The following is a 14,989-nucleotide window of genomic DNA, read 5'->3' as shown; positions in this document are numbered from 1 at the left end:
CGGCCCAAGCCGGGAGGGCTCTGGGGTGGCTGTGGTTCTGGGCCTTGGGCCCCGGGGGCCCAGGAGATAGCTGAGGTCCGGTGGGGTCGGGCTGGGGATCGCACCCCCTGGGCCAAGGAATGGGAGGGGCTCGGCGGTGCCCTGGACAGGGACTCCGAGTTGGGGAAGGTATTGGATTCTCCGGCCCACCTTGGGGCGACCGGGTAAACAGACGACTCAAGACCCTCTCATCCACTCTGCCCGTCGCCAGCCTTCTGCTCTTTGGAGCCGCTGAGTTTCTCTTCTTTCAGCTGGGGATCTAAGTGGTGAGGATGAGGGTGTGCCGGGCCAAATGGAAATATGACTTTAGAACATACTTATTGGGATAGCAGAACGAAAGTGGCTGGGATCTGCAGCCCCATATCCAGGGTAGCTGCTGGGCCGAGGTACAGGGACATTGTGAGGGGGGCAGTCTGTGGTCCCGCTGAGGCAGGTGTATGTATGTGCTCCTTCCGTCCTCTAACCTGCTATTTAGTGGGCAGTGGTAACGTTCATTTGGGTTTAAAATCCACTGGAGTAGCATAAAGGAGTAATAGGTCCTCATAGTAAACACAGGCAGAGTTCATTTCTGTTGCATATGTCTTTTATATGGCTTTAAAGTCATGGTTGGTTTCATTTGCCTGTACCTTTTTTTTTTTCTTTCTTTCTTTTGGAAGAGCACACTATGCATTATAATTCACAAGCAATAAACCCAGGAACAAGAAAAAAAAAAAAACAGGAGCTGCCAGCCAGTGGGACTTTGGGAAATAATGAATGGGGAGAGAGAGAGAGATTCCTTAAATTGTAATGTTTTGTTAGGCCACCAAATCAGATTCCGGCTCAGAGGCTTGTTTATTTACCATTGCAGTGTGTTTGGGGTTCATCATCTGGAGGCTAAAGCCCCACAATAGTCTTCTGTTTCTCTTTTTGTTCAAGCTGTTCTGGCGACTTCAAAGAGATCTTTTATTCTGTTGTATTAAAGTGGGACTTTTTGAACCTCAGTTTCCTCTTGCAACAGCCATGCTTTGTAGGGCTTGGATTGTTTAAAGTGTCATTTCCAGTTAGGACATATTTTTTAAAACTGCATCTTATTTCATTGCCCTATAATTCTGTTCTACGAACTTGTGAGAAGGCAATGTATAGGACGGAATTTGTTAAATCCTCAGTAATTTGTGTTAAGGGAGTATGATTTAAGGGTTGAAATTTAGGACAGGAAATCAAGAATAAATTCTGCTATTAAATTAGATTTTTGACTTGACTGTTGGCAAGTAAATCTTATAATCTTTAGGGAATGGGGTTGAATCTTTTAGGTATATTTTGTAGTGAGAGTGAAGACAGATGCTTGTAAATGGTCACAGACCACTTCTTCCAGGAAACATTCCATGATGGCCACTGCCCCAAACCATGTGCTCACTTCCACCTTAACGCTGATCAATTTATTCTGTAATTACTTCTTTAGTATTCCTCTCTGCCAGGCTGTGAGACGAGGGACACTTCTTGTTCATTTTTGGGTGGATCTCAGTTCTTGGTATCTGATAGGATTTCATGTGTTTGTTGAATGAATAAATAAATCACAGCCATACTTTGCCTATCTTTCTGTTTGTGTAAAATGGTGGTGATGAAAATTGGGACAACATAGTATCTGAGGCACTAAGTTAAGGGGTCAGTGCTTCAGCAAGGTGGTGAAAGATGTAATAGGATTCCATTTTTATTGCAGAGCTTTTCTTTAAGAAATAAAGAAAAATAATTTAGGATAGAAAGAATGGCAACTCCTTTAATGATGACTGAACACAAAAGACAGTGACTCACAGGAGACCCATAGAGGCAGATGTGGTGGAGTAAAAAACAATGTAGCATTGTCTTGCATAATTTTTGACTCTTCTGTGTTCTTGTCATTTTAGCTGTTAAATCTGAGACTGAGAAATGTTGCATCAGCCCTGAACTTTATTGAGACAATCATATGCTGATGCAAACTTTTTGGACTATTAGTGCCTTATGAGTAAGTCCCTTTATAACAGGAACTGTTGGACATTATTTTGGAAAGAAATAGTTACTAAGAGTGGTATATAGAAAAAAAAGGCATTGTTTTATGTTGGCAAGGTTGAAAATGGCTTTCTGGCTTGTTAGCTGAAGAAAGATGGTATCTCAAAAGTCAGAAGGTGGTCCTCCCTGTGAAATACTGAATCTCTAGGAAGTTGCTCCTTGGCTATAGGACAGAAATGTATAGATAGTATATAGTAGACCGTCTTCGGATTGGAAGAGGCAAGACCTTAATAGGGGGTTGGGCTGACACTTGCTAGTTGTGTGACATTGGTTGCCCGAGTCACGCAACCTTTTTTGATGTTTAGTTTTGTCATCTGTAAATGGATTAGTAATGCCTGCCCTGCCTGCTTCCCAAGGTTGTTTTGAAGATCAGATGAAATAATTTTTATGAAGTGTTTGTAAAGTGCATTTTTTTCTGTTTAGTCCCTGGCAACCTATATGCAAAGGGTTAAGCACATTAAAATGTTAATATTGCAAGTAAGCTAATTTCTGTCCATAGTTCCTTTCATTTATCAAAATTGTTTAGCCTTGGGAAACAGAATTTATAGGAGAAAATTTTAGATTACATATGACTTAGGCTTTATGGACTTGGGAGGCAAAATGTTGTAGATTAGAAAATGCAGATGCCGAAGGATAAAGGGAACACAAGGTCACCACCAGAAAGGCATACTGGGATGAACAACTGACTGAAAAGGGTGCAAGTTGGTAGGTGATTCTGTGCTTGACTATGGTTTAAATGATTTTATTTTCACTTTTATGGAGCACAGCAAATTTACCTTCAGGAAATAGACCAGGCCTCTGCTTCAAGATAATGAAGCTTCTATAAAATCAGAAAGGACATACACCTGAAACTAATACAATATTGTATGCCAATTGTAATTGAAAAATAAAAAGTATTTTTCCAAAAAGATTCATGTAAGGAAATTATTTTAAAAAATCAGAAAGGACAATATTAGGGAGAGAATGCTTTCAGCATGGGGTTGGAGGAAAGGGAAGTTTTCCAAAGAAAAGGAATTCTGGTAAAAAGCCATACATGTAAATTGTGGGAAAGTTTGGGGAGACTAAGAGAAGACAAGAGAAATCTATAAGTTCTTGGCGACATGAAAAGGAAAACTTTTAAAGTAAGTAGACTGCAAAAATGCTTATCATGCTTAACTAGCTGAAACGGAAACCAGAGGAAACCGATGGTTTTGGAGATGGTTGTTATCAAATATGCATATCCAATTTTTCCTGGTCAGTGTGCTGTAGTATGATAGCTCAATCTAGATTTCCTCCTTTTAAAAATATTCTTCTCTGAGGTTCATCTGAATCAGGGCCTGTTTACTCTGCATTTGGTGTATTTTGTTCTTGAGAAACAAAAGATAGTGATATTTGAGGCATAACAGAAAAATTTTAAAGCTGTGGAAAAGGTAATATTACATGTTAAGATCTTTACAAAGTTTCTCTCCTTGAAACTTTGACTTTTGGAAACTGCATTCCTACACTGTTTATTTATTCAACAAATATGTATCGAGTGCCTGTTAAGTCCCAGACACATGCCGGAAATGTGGTGAACTAGACAGCTCCTGCTTTCATAGAGCTTTTGTTCTATCAGATTCTGAGGTCTTTCATTTTACAGAGTATTAACACAAATGGTTTTGAAATTCATTTTGTGGCTTGGTTTATTGATCTTCCTTCAGCTTTCTAGTGACCTTTTTTTTTGGTAGCCTTTTAAACTCTATCCATATATTACCAGAATACTTATTCAAATGTGATGCTAAATTAAGAGACATCATTGCCTTCAGATCCTGACATTTTAAGGCAATCCAGTGCTCAATACCAGAATCTATCTGGGCTTCCTTTTGGAGAGCTATTTGGAAGTTTTAGAATTCCAAGTTATACTGAATACTTAAAAAGTTTTTTTGAAGACGTTTGCGTAGACAAATGCAGACAATATGATAATTAACTTGTAGCACATTATAATAAAATAATAATAAAATAAAATAAAATAATAGTACTAATTTTCTGAGAATCTAATCATTTGTCTTCTACTTGGTTATAAATTTTTCCTCACTTGAAACCTGTGATGGATGCAGTCAGAAAACTGAGTTGGAAGCTTTTAGAGACTGGTAGTTTAGAGTTTGTAAATAAACTTTTCCTTTTGAAGATGTCAACTTTTATAGCTTGATTTAGGGGCTGGTGATTCTTAATCCTCATATATATACCTCTTTTGAGGGTTATTCCACCAGAAAGGTTTCTTGTGGTAGGAATACAAATAAGAAGCTGGCTTAGTTACTAGGACGAAATGTAGGATTCTGGGGCTGAAGTTTATGTGAAAAGATAGTTAAATGCTTTGCTCCCCAGGGGAATTATGGAAATAGCCACCCATGTGTACACAGCTTCCATATGGATTGAGATCTTGAGATTGTTCAAAATAGATTTTTGATTGAGGGTATAAATGGGTTCATTTGGGGCAAGTAAAACAAATCCTCTGTTCTCTATTGCAGGCAGGTAGTGGTTCCTTTTCAAGCTGCTAGTAGTTTCTGGCGACTTTATGTGAAATCAAACTCCTTTATGTTCTGGCTTTTGGCATCTTGAAAAACAGGGGCCTGGACCAGAATATTGCTTTAAAATTCAGAAGAGCTTAAGTGTTTGGGGGGTGTTATGGGAGGGAGAGCAATAGGCTTTTTTCATTTTTTTTCTCAAACTGGAAGTCATCCTTGTCAGTGACTTCTTTCATGAGTAACATGCACATGGTAGTGGGGAATTAAGGTGTGACTCCTTTTCAGAGGAGGTGACGGGGGTCCTTCATTTTCAATTTGAAACTTTTGACTAAGGACTGTGGGACAAACACTTTGCTTTGAGTAAATACTTAGGCTTCAGGAGGGGAAGAGTTTATGCAGATTGAACATTTAGTCTCCAGTGGATCTTGCTGACTACCAAATTTGGGGTAAGTCTGGCTAAAGATCAAGATAATCTTGCTTACTAAAAGAGTGCAGTTTGAACGCAAAAGGGAATTCTGTTGTAATTGTTGTCTTCAGATAATCAAGTAGCTATTTTTTGGAGGCCAAGAGGGTACTCTTCTATTTATTAACATTTTAATTTGAGGAATCCATTGCAGAGCAACAGGAGTCCTTCTGGGAACAAAAAAAATTTTTTTTTGGTAACTGCTTTATATCATGCACATACCATACTTTTTACCCATTTAAGGTATACAATTCAATGGCTTTAAGTATAGGCACAGAGTTGTGTATCTATCACCATAATCAATTTTAGAACATTTTTATTACACCAAAAGAAGCCTCAATCCGTTAGCCTAGACCCTGAAAAGTTTTATAACAGCAGGATGCTAAACTTGGGATGTAGTCGAAGCACAAGTTCTTTAGCTCTTCAGGTCTAACTCCTTTAAGAATCTCATCAGAGGGACAGATTCTCCATAAATACTCATACACATGTTTATATACCTTCTTAGAACCTCACTGACCTGAAGCCTGTTCTTAGGCTGTGGATCGGAGGGTAAAAATCACTGTTAGATAAATATTAAAAGCTGTAAACTTTGAGAATTACTTTTTTTAATTGAAATGATATGTACCTCTAAAAAATGCAGTACACTATCACAGATATCCTACTTTATGAAAATTCTGTACTTAAAACAATAGAATTATGTCCCGTTAGTGTGAAAAAAAATTGCTTTAGGTTGCCGCTTGCTTAGTGCATCTAGTTGTGGTGCCTACATGAGTTGTTAGACAAGGTGGCTCAGGGGAAAGGCAAAGGGCTCTGAGCTGGAAAGCACAGTGTCTTAGCCCTAGCCAGGGTTCCTCCTGTTTATCAAAGCACCTCTGTTTATGATACCTAAACAAGGCTGCTGTCATTTCTTTGACATGGCTCATCAGAAGTAGGTCACTTCTCCTCATTAATGTAGTTGAGGCTTTTTTATGGAGGTGGGAGGAGGGAATGAATAAGTGTTGGTATGGGAGAATCTTGGTTGTAAAAATATCTAAGAACCACCTGTAGAGGTGAAAAGGGAACACAGTGTTGTTTACCCAGGGCTTGCCTTTGAGCTGGCCCTTCCCAAATGATCTTACAAATGAATCCTGGGCAGTGACTCATTGTACCTTAGTCACCAGTGCTTTCCTCTTTGCAGAAATAGAGGAAAATGAAACCTGAATTGAGCCTGCTCACATTAGACCCTTAGTGTCGGGCCAAGGGTCTGGCCGGCATGTCAGCACCCACAGACCCACCAGAGTGCTGGGAATCGCTGGGTGGCACATTGCCATGCTCTGGGTATCTCTGCGTGTGACCATATAGATCACCACATTCACTGGCAGCCTTGCTCTCAGTTATTGCATGAGTACTTCTTATGCTCTGGCTTTCTCCTGGGTACTGTGTCTGCTCTAGGGCTGCAGTGGTGAGCAGGCTCTGCTCTAGGAGCTCTCAGGCTGCTGAGGGTGGAGAGGTGGCTGTGCAGGGAAGCCATACGTCTGCCACAAGCTTCTTCTGCTTCTGGCCATGTCTTTCCCTTTGAGTATTTTTTACTCTAAATCAGCCTTTCATGTCTCTGTGTTGCTGTTTTTATTCAAACTAGCACAGTCCCTGGCACATAGATAATAAGCATTTTGTAAATATTTGTCGAATAAGTGAATTCATTGAATGAATGCAGTTATTTGAGGTGTAGCTCAGGAAACCTTCCTGTAGACTATTTACAGTCTTACCTACCAAGCTGGATATGGTTTTCCTTCCTCTGAAAAATCTCGTTTAGCTTTGGCTAAAAGTTGCAAGCATTTTACACATCTGTTATTTCTTACTACTCTGTTTTCTATGTATATCTTCCCCTCCAACACAGGTGAAATTGTAAATAACTTGAGGAGAGTGACAGTGCCTCAATGACCTTGGACAAATTGCTTAATCTCTCCAGACTCAGTTTCTTCATCTGCAAAGTAGAGATAATAAGAGTGTATTAGGGCTGCTGTGAGAATTAACTGAGCTCATATACATGGAGCATTGTGTACAGAGCTCAGCACATAAGCATCAGCTGTTTTGTTGTCGTTTATTACCTTTGTATTTCCCAGAGTACTGGCAGCTTTTTAGGCACTGGTAGCTTTTTCGGCACTCATTTATGTTGAATGGAAAAAGGAAAATTATTTATTTAAAAGTTTGTCTCACTGTCAACTATGAGTACTTTGCTAACAAATGGCAAAACAAAAGACCAGTGTTGTCATTTCAAAGATCAACTCCCCTATTTTTTTTAACTTCAAGGAACACGTTTGGACAGCCAGGCTCAGGGGATGCAGCACAGGGTCTCCTTACTAGGCCTGCCTGGCGCAGATTTGGCTATTGGTGTTCAAAGGTGGTGCAAGAGGTGGAAGAGGCAGGTGGGCCGGGAGGAGGGGCTCAGCCACTAAACTGGCAAATGAGCTTCCTAAGTCCAGGCCTGAAAGGAAGTGGCTCCTGGCAAATGCCCATTTCAGCTCTTCACCTCCCAGCTTTTGTTCATCACTGGAGGAACCCCAACACGGGGGCACACACGTTTGACCTCTGGCAGTGAAGTGCAAAAATAAACTAGGAAGCCCTTTGCTTTGTTCTTTCCGCTGCCACTTCCCCTGCCAAGTGACCATGCTAACTGACATTTGTGAGGGGGTAGGGGGCAGCTGACACCTTCAGAAAGCTGCTTCCTGAGAAATGCACATGTGTTCTCTATAGCCCAGCTGACTTCCTTTCCCCTAAGTGGACCCGCTCCAGTAGTCAGGCTGTGGGAGTGTACCCTCGGGTTGGGCACACTTTGTGTTGGAAAGCATCCAAGATGCTGGAAACATTAGCCAGCACTTATGAAGAGTCTTCTGTGTGCCAGGCACTGTGCCGTGTACTAAGATAAAAAGATGAATGAAACAGGGAGCTTACATCCTCGTAGAGGTGGCAGATACCTAAACCAAAGGTGAAAGAAGGTATTGAAAGTGTCTGTCTACCTGGGAGCAGTGAGGGCATGTGGGAATGGCTTCATCCACTCAGGTCCTCCTGGGGTTTAGGGAACTAAGAAAGGCTTAACAGAGCCTTTCAGAGAACATGTTCTAAATCCGTGCTCTCCAGGTTTTTATTTTAACTTAACAATCTCCTTTCATAGTAATATCGAATTGTAAAAAAACCCCGTGATTTTATGTCTAAAAAGTATTTTATTTAGATCAGTACATTATTTAAAATTATATTAATGTGTGGGATCTGAATTATACTGTTTTTTTTTTTTTTTTTTTTTTTGCAGTATTAGAAAGAGTAAGAATTGTGATAAGATGAATACAACTTAAGGCACTGATAAAGAGGATCTTCAGACCATTTGCGGAATTACTACTTTTATGATTCTGCTTCTCCTGTTCCTAGCTTCTCACTAACTCATATTTTGCCATTGGCATTTCTTAAGCCTACTTTTAGTAATGCATGGTCCATTATGGGTGTGAGTGAAATCATGTATGACTAAGAGCAAAATCAATTAAAAAGCTGTGTAATGGTCAAAACCATGATGAACCAACTAAATCATGAATATGCTCGTCTGATCTCCATGATTCCTCCCATGCTTCTTGAATGTACACTCAAGAGGCTCTTAGTCTGTTCAAAATTAGAGAAGATAATTAAAGAATTATTTTATTGACGGATTTTTGAAAAGTAGAAATAAAACAGAAGCCGTATAGCTTTTAACACATAAATCTTGAAACACCTTCCAGAGCCCCTAGTTGTTCATCCTGTTCTAAACTGTTACTAACCCACCAGATCCTGACTTGGGTGACCATTTTCTTAGTTCTTCCATCCTGGTTTCACAGGAATGGAGTAAATTCATGACATACAGTGGAGGCCTTAGGGCAGTGCTGTCCAATGGAAATATAACTCAAACAACGCATGTAATTTAAAATTTTCTGGTAGCCACATTAAAAAAGTAAAAAGAAACAAGTGAAATTAATTTAAATTACTAAATCCAAAATATTAGCATTTCAACAGGTAGTCAATCTAAAAATTAGTAATATGTTTTACGTTATGTCATATAAAGATGTTGAAATCGTGTATATTTTACAATTACAACATGTATCAGTTTGGATGAGTTCACATTTCAGGTGCTCAATAGCCACATATTGCTTGTGGCTACTATATTGGATAGCACAGATATAGACATTAAAAATAGTAATATCCAGAGGTATGGTTACTAATATAGAAAGAGATTCATGTTATATAAAGAGGAAACAAAGCAAATCATAACACATTGTGTTCAATATGCTTATATTTTCATAAATATCTGTTTATATCTCTAAATAGTCTATAACTGTACTGTCTAATACTGTAGCTACTAGATTAATTTAATAAAATGAAATAAAATTTAAACTTCAGTCACTTAGTCTCACTAGCCACATGTGCTCAGTGGCTGCTGTATGGGAAGTCACATCCTTAGGTCATTACTCTCTTCAAACTGCTGAACTAATTGAGGAAGGCTGAGCTAGAGAATAGGACCTATGAGCCCTGCAACCAGCTGGCTTTGGGTCCATCGAGACCCAGAGCCTCCATGATTTTTAACAGTAAAACACAAGAGGTTCATTTATTATGTACCTGTTGTTAGATCTTAATAGAAGCATACTGTAGAAGCAAAATAGCCTAGTCAAAGACCTTGTTCCATTTCGGTACAATTGAAATTAACTCATTTGAACTGCTGAGGACTCCATAAATCTGATGTCCACTGTAGGTATGTTCATATAAAAATGCTCCTTCCTGCTTCTTCGGAACTTGCCTAATGTTCCTGGTGGGGCTTATTTAACGTTGTGAAGAGAAAATAGTTTTCGTATTAGTACACAGCTTCTATGAGATGCCCAAATTCCGTTCAGCCAAGATTTACAGACAGCAGTTTGTGTACGTGTAGTAGGAGGTGTGTTGCAAAGTGCAGGTATATTAAAGTCAGGAGAATGTGGGCCAGCTGGTGTTCTGAGAGCTCTACAGCTGTATTAACTTGTATTACCCAGCCCTGGGTGCCTGCCCTTGCTCTGCCCCTCACTCTCTCCAGCTTCTTCCTGACTTGATGGACTGGTTCTGCCTGTTCGGCTGACTTCTGTTCATCAAAATGGGAATGTGTATGATGTGAAAGCATTCTGCCCAAGGCCATAGAACTTAGGAACTGCTGTCTCCTTGGGTTAGGCAGGCCTCTGGCGAACTCCATTCTCATTACTTCTTAGCTGAGTGTCCTTGTTTAAGGCATTTACCCTCTCTGAGCCTTGGAGTTCTTATAAGAGAGACAAAGTGACAGTTCCAAGCTTTGCTGGGAGATGGAATAAGCTGAGGAGCAGAAGGCGTAGAGTAAGCGCTCCATAAACCTCACAATTATGACTTTGAGCTCTGTGGAGATCTATGGCAGCGTGGCATGTATAGTCACTTACATACGTGGTTATGAATTGGAATTGGTGTCTCAGGAGAACACAGCGACATTTTTAGGCTAGGTAGAATAAATTTATGTGTAAGTCAACCCTCCGTTATCCTTAGTGATGGTGATGGGTTCTACTATAAATTATTGAAACTCAGTTTCAGGTTTCTTTCCCACCAAATGTTTTACCACCCCTGATGCAAGTGGAAGAGTTAATTTATTTGACTTTCTCTTCTGTTTACCCTGTCTCCCCAGCACAGTAAAAGTGCTGATGAGTCATTAAAACGACCAAAAGTTTCCTCGCCAAAGGAAAAATGAGGATAGCTTACATTTATCATTGATAACATCCTGTGCTCTTATCCACACTCAGATAGTCTCAGTCTTTATCTTATCATTCAGGATTCCTTATTTTAAAGTAGCATGTTTTAAATTACATGTGTAGCAAACTAAGGAACTTTTTAAAAAAATTGTTTTTCCTTATTAGAAAAGTAATATACGCTCATTGAGGATACCCTGAAAAATATAGAAAAAAATAACTAAGAATGTAAACCACATGTAATTTCACCTCCAGAGACAACTGCTGTTAACATTTGGTGTAGTTCCCTCTTCCTATCAGAATAATCACAGAATTTTTTATCCTTTTTTTTTTTTTTCATATTTAACAACATACATTTCCCCCTATGTAATGAAAAATAATTTAATACATCCTTTTAAAGGCTGGCATATTCTTCCACTATATGGATAAACCACATATAACTTATCCTTTCTCTTATTATTGATATCCAGGTTATTTTAGGCTTTTTAATTAGCCACCTTTGAAATTGGGCATGGAAGCTGAGACAATAGATCCTGGAGTAATGATACTCCCTGTTATAAATCAGAGACTGATAAACTTGTTTCCCCTGTTCAGAGAGAATGACTGCTTTTTATTTTTCCTCTGGCGCTCTTCCTAGTGCTGCTTACTCCTGTGCTTGCTGATTAAAGCCATGATCTATTTACCAGCAGACACCTCGTGTTTGCTATTTTCTTAGTAGAAAAGAAGAATTACAAAGCTGGCCTTCGTACTGGATACTGTAAATAAACAATCTCATCTAAGATTCACCACAATCCTGTTGGAAAGGTATGATTTGGCAGATGAATAAACTGAGGCTCAGAGAATTTAGGTCACAAAACTATTAAGTGGCATTTGGGCTTAGAATCCGGTCTCTGTGAATGGAAAGCCACTGCCCTTTCTCCCTGGGGACTTGCAGTAATGGTATGGGGGAGGGGTGCACATTGTGGCTGATCATCACACAGTAACCCACTCCTCTTTTAGTCTCCAGTAGGACTCCCAGTGACCTGTCTTTGGGGCAATGGCAAATGGGGGTAGGTAGAGAAGTGCTCCTAGGAGGAGGAGCATTTCAGTCCTGGCAAGTATTCAGGTCGGTACCAGCTGAGGGTGTGAGGAATGTGGACTGGCCACCTTAGCTACCAGAGCCTACATAAAAATCATTATTTCCAACCAAATTGGAGTTTGTGTGTTTAATTGTCTTTTCTAGCTAGTTAAATATGTGGTGGGTGGTTCTCTGAGATTATGTTCACTGCATCTGTTTCTACACTTTTAGGGCGTTAGCCCAAGGGATATGAGGATTATTGATTAAGTGAAGGTTATACTTCATTTTAATTACCATTTAATTGAGCCTTAGATTTTTGAAGGTTTTTTTTTTTTCATTGCTTTGATGTAAGATGGAATTCTGGGTTCTCATCTTAGCAAATTATCTAATTTGCTTTGGCATCATTTAAGGGTCATTGTACTGTAGAATGCTACAGGAACTGCTGGTTAAAATGCTTTATCCGTTCTGTAGCCATATCTGAGGTCAAAAGAATTTTTAAGTGCTGTTTTGCAGTATTCCTCCTAGCTGGAACATTGGTTGTCTTTGAAGTTGGTATGGAGACCAGCTCCCCTAGCAGGGCAGGAGCCTGTCCCGCAGAGAAGAGCGTGGACTTCAAAAGGCCTGGAGAAGGGAGAGGCATGAGTGATAGGGCCACTGCATCACGCTGCTGGAATCAAAGCATGCTTGTGCTGCGTTCCTTGTCCCTTCTGTGAATACACAGAGGAAACTGGAGAGTTTGTTTTGCATAAAGTTAATGCACATGCTTCTATGATTCCGTTGGTTAGATTTTAAATGAAAGTTATTTCAGTTGGTTGAAAAGGAGATACAGTTGGCTTCCCTCACCTCCCACAATTTAGGTTAAGACAATGGTGATTCTTCAGGTGCTTTTAAAACCCTTAATGTTTTCATTTGTTTGGGGGCAGGTTTTGCACATGATTGGATTGTGCAGCAATTAAAATAAAACCAAGGTAAATTCCAGCACTGAAAATCTGCAGATGAGACAATGATAAATAATGAATATTCATCAGAGCAAGGAGTAATCATTAATTCTAAGTGAAATATTAAGGACCATAAGCAGTCAGGCAAAGTGGCTAGTGAGCTGTGCAGAAGTCCTGCAACTATGAGAATTTCCTCAGAAACCTCGCTGTCCCTTCAGGGTGATACTGCCCACTGCCTGTGAGCGGCAGCTATTGTGCTGTGTGATACTCTTGGTTTGAATATTGATTTTATAAAGGGATGATAAGTCTCAGGGCTTAGACGATCACATGGAGATTTTCGTGAGAGTGCTATTTGAGTTACCTGGATGGAAGTGCACACGAAAAAGAACAATATGCTTCCTCCTTGGCATAGGTGCAAGCCATCAGTCAACAAATACTCATCATCGAGCGTCTGCTGCATTTTTGCTACTGACCTGACCTAGTACTGGTTGCTATTTGGAATACAAAGAAATGCCTGATTCCAGTCCTTGAAGAATGTAATCCAGTTGGAGAGATCCCTCCTACCCCAACATAGACCGACATGGGACTGAAATAGCAGTGACATGATTAAAAGGCTGAACTAGGCTTTGAATAGGTAGAACAACAGAGCGAGGAGAGCAAGAGAGGAGCGAGGGGAGTTTAGGGTACAGAAAGTCTGACTGGGTAGAGGGGGGTTTGTGTAGAAAGAAAGGGTTAGGACAGTTTGGTCAGGTGGTGGAAGAACATGGAAGCTAGGTACAGGAATTTGGGTTTTAGCCTGTGGCCAGTGGGATCACCGGAAGGTTCCTGAACAGGGAAATAGCATAGTGTTGGAAGTCCAGCAAGGTCGCTTGTGCTCAGCATTCTTTGTAGGCCTTCCTATGAAGGAGGAAGCAGGTTTGGGAATGAACCCAGAGAAGCGGTGTGGCTAGTGGGCACCGAAGACAGACCTGGCCTCCTGGTTCAGATCTACCACTCTCTAGTCAGGCTTTTATCCTCTCAGATTCTCATTTCCCTCACCTATAAATGCGAGTAATTGTTCTTCCTTGCTCACCTCAAGGGGCCGTTGCCAGATTGTGTGAGTGGTGCCTGTGGAAGCCATCACTACAGGGCTCTGCGTGGGGGAATCCTTCCAGTGCTCAAGTTAGGTACCTACTATACCCAAGAAAACAGGAGAGTGGAGTTCTCATGAAGAGGCAAGGAGGGATGAGGGTAGAGGAGACAGGTTTGGTGAGAGCTTGGTTTATTTGTTTTCTTCCTCTCATGAGAGGGTTTTTACTTTTGTAGTGTGAAGCTACTTCCTATTTAAGAAGTTTTAGAACCGTGATTTTCACCCTGGCAGCACAGTAGAATCACTTGGGGAACTTTAAAGACTTACTGATGCCTGTGCCCCTGCTCAGACAAGTTAATCAGAATAATGGAGCTGTAGGGTGTAAGCATAATATTTTTAAAAAGTTCTGTAGGTGATTCTAGAATGCAGCAGGGTTGGGAGCCTTTGCTTTAGAGGTAGAGATGTGGGAGGTAATTGTAAAACACCGCTGTAGAGCTGTCCTGTCTTTCTGTACTTTGAGTCTCAGAGTAAATCTGATAGCTGTGTGTGCCAAAAGGGAAGAGAGAAATCACACGGGTTATGCTGGTTTAAAGATTTGCTTAAGTTTTGGCTTTAGCTCCTTTAACACATTTCTTCAAAGTGGTCAGTGTTTATAACTTCGCTAAAGTAATTGGGGCCAGAAAGATTCAAAATAAGTTTTCTTCCTTGGTTTTCCTAAAATTTGCACCAAACTGAGGCTTCTTCGAATACCAGCTACTGTGCAGTGAAATCTTAAATACTTTTTGGGAAACTCAGGAGACACGAAATGCCCATAAGGATGGTTACTTGGAAAATGGCCCGTGTTGGAAGCTTTAATCAATGGTCGTGGCAATGAATGCCTTACTCCTTTCTTCTCAGGATAAGAGTCTGTAGGTCTACATCATTAGGGGTGAACCACCCAAGTTCCACAGACTAGTGAGGACCCCCATCTTCCAGAAGGAGCCAGGCTCAGGGCCCCCCAAGGGCACTTGGGGTTGCCAGCTATGGCAGGTTGGAAGGTCTTAGAGTCAGTGACTTGGGTTCTAGTTCCTAGTCAGATGCTTCCTAGCTATGCAGCCTTGGAGAGCTGAGCTGAGTGAGCTGAAATCTCTTACTCTCTTGGCGACTGTGAGATTTGAATGAGAAGTGTTGAGTAAAGAGCTTAGCA

This window comes from Pteropus alecto, unplaced genomic scaffold, assembly GCF_000325575.1.
Source record: "Pteropus alecto unplaced genomic scaffold, ASM32557v1 scaffold75, whole genome shotgun sequence".
Taxonomy (NCBI): Eukaryota; Metazoa; Chordata; class Mammalia; order Chiroptera; family Pteropodidae; genus Pteropus; species Pteropus alecto.
Note: the sequence above shows the minus strand (reverse complement) of the source record.